This window comes from Suncus etruscus, chromosome 15, assembly GCF_024139225.1.
Source record: "Suncus etruscus isolate mSunEtr1 chromosome 15, mSunEtr1.pri.cur, whole genome shotgun sequence".
Lineage (NCBI taxonomy): Eukaryota > Metazoa > Chordata > Mammalia > Eulipotyphla > Soricidae > Suncus > Suncus etruscus.
In genome coordinates this window covers 9,388,127-9,390,808 of record NC_064862.1, presented here as the reverse complement: position 1 = coordinate 9,390,808, position 2,682 = coordinate 9,388,127, and the positions used below count along the sequence as shown (strand labels likewise).

Genomic DNA, 2,682 nt, shown 5'->3' with positions numbered 1-2,682 from the left:
GAATTGTATATATAAAATTTTCTCCTAATATAGGGAATGAGAAAGTGTCATGGAATGAATATACAAACATGTACACACATATTATCCATAGATATCTACTTGTTGTTTTAAAAGTTTTAATAAAGTGTATTTATTTTGGTAATATTAATGTATATAAACATTACAAATTATAAATACATCCCACTTATAACCATATTTCGCTCTTTATTGCAGTTCTAAAGTATGCATTTGCATTGAGATCAAGTAACAGACAAATTACATCATACCAAGCTGTATAAATAAAACTTTTGTAATAATTTATGTAAGAAAAAGAAACAGTGGATTCAGTCATAAAAACTAGGTGATCTGTTAACTCTTCATACCTTAATAAATTCTTTAAAACATCAGTCAATAATACAATTATTTTATTAGCAGACTACTGTGTATGCTTAATTTTATACAAGTAATTACAGTATAATTAATCAATAAATAAATTGAGCCATCAAATTAGTTTTATAGTTCAAGTATAAATAAAGTATTTGGATCTACACAATGAAACAATGATTTAAAATTATTGATGCTTTAAAAGCAAATTATATAAGTGATAAAATAATAATGGAAATAATGACAGATCTAAATAAGATTTAAATGATAGAAGCATTTGATACAATAAAATTTACTGGCAATTTAAAATTAAACCTAAAACAATATGGCATATTAAGTTAATGTTGGTTAATATAAATTTTATTGATTATGTGGGAAGTTTTAGAATTTTATTTGAAAATATGGCTTGATAGTATTTTAGAGTTATTACTAAAATAAAATTTGTTTATACATATTTAAGCAACACTTTAAAAATTAATAATATTTTGGATTAAGAACATTTGGTATTGTATTTTTTAATCAGGAAAGAGTCAATAGTTAATACAGTTAACAAAGCACCGAGAAAAATGATTGTTAACAATTTTGTCTCTAACACATACCAGATTTTGCTGTTTTTATCATTACTTGTATTTATCCATATTTTAATTTTTATGCAATTGGTAACACATAAATATTTTTAGCATACACTTTTCTAAGATAATTGAAAGGCAATTCTATCAAACTTTATAAATTTTTCAGGATGCTTAAGGAAACCTATGGAGTAGGACAGGTAGTTTAAATAGAAGTGAAAATATAAGTGAGATACCTTAGTTTTATAGAAATTAAAAACTGAAACACATGTCTCATAGGTAAGAGAACCATGATCCTAAGAAAGAAATTAGTGAAAAACACTCTTGTGCTCTGGACTTGCATTCTGAACTTACATATCTTTTCAGCTTCTGTGCCTGATTCATCTAGGCAATATGTAATGACTTTGGTAGTAATGGCAAAGTTTCTGGCCACAGAAGTTTATGATTTACTATGAGAAAAATTAAGTCTTGTAATGAGAAGTTGACAGTGGCTAAGTAACTAGTACACTTTACACATTTAAATAATATAGGACCAAATGTGAGCTAAAATGTTTTCAGTAAAATGTAAACTTGTGGTATATGTAAAGCTTTGTAGTTACATATAGAAATGTGATTAAGCATTAAAGTAACATGAACAGAATGAAAAGAGAAGCAGCCTATGTTCTAATCTGAGTATTTCTTGTGCAGGGGCCATGCTAATCTTCTCTGTATCTTTCCAATTTTAGTATATGTGCTGCCGAAGCAAGTACTCTAATTTGAATATTTATATAATGACCAATTGCATTAGAAAATCTGACAAAAGTTTAGAGAAGACGCCATTGGCAAAGTGTTGAATACAAGGCAAAAGTTAGGATTTTTATTTTTATAGCAATCTTCTCTGAATTCTGGGCTGTCTGCAGAAATAATATATACCAACTTTTCTTTATTAGACAGGATGTCTTTGGAAGATGTGAAGATTAAATGGAAACAGAATAGACTTTGGAAAATTAGATAACCTTTATAAATAAAAAAAGTTAGGAGTTGCTAAATGAAAATGTCAAGGACAAATGAATAGAGAAGACATCATAAATGTAAAAAGTATAATGTAGCTGATGGCCCCTATAGTAAGTTAAAAGAAGTTACTACAGGTATCTCTCTAGGCCCTAATATTGGGGACAACAAACAGAAAATAACAAAGGATTTGTTTAAGTAAAAATTTATTTATGGTATACAGAGAAAGAGAGAAGATGAATGAAGAGAAAGGAAGGGAAGGAAAGAGGATGAGAGAGGAGGGAAAGGAAGGGGAGAAAAGGAAGGGAATTTGAGGGGAGGAAAGGGGAGAGGAGGGGAGGGGAGGAAAAGGAAGCGGAGGGGAGGGGAAGGAAGGGAAGAGGTAGGGAGAAGAGGAAAAGGAGAGGAGAGGTGAGGGAAGGAATGGGACAGGAGAGGGGAGGGGAGGAAAGGGCAGGAGAGGAGAAGGGAGGGAAAAAGAAGGGGAGGGGAGGGAAGAAAAGGGACGGAAGGGAAAAGAAGGGAAGGGAAGGGGAATTGAAGGGAGGGGAGAGGAGGGAAGGTGATGGGAAGGGAAGGAGAGGGGAGAAGAGGGAAGGGAAGGAGAGGGGAGGGGAACTATTTAAGAGTAGAATGCACGAAGATTTGTTTTGAAAAGGTTAAGAGAGTTAGGTGAAAGGACAGATTTAGAGCATTTTGAGTAAACTATTTACTGATGCCCAGTAGGATGCCTGTAATGAAGATCTAAAGGCTACTGTGT

At 31.9% G+C, this 2,682-nt stretch overlaps 1 non-coding gene across 1 annotated transcript; it reads right to left on the bottom strand.

Annotated features, from left to right (window-relative positions):
- Positions 1-1,573: 1,573 nt before the first annotated feature.
- LOC126031803 (U6 spliceosomal RNA) lies at positions 1,574-1,681 on the bottom strand. Its single transcript, XR_007503629.1, has one exon. It is a non-coding gene; the product is annotated as a U6 spliceosomal RNA (small nuclear RNA).
- Between the last annotated feature and the right edge of the window lie 1,001 nt (positions 1,682-2,682).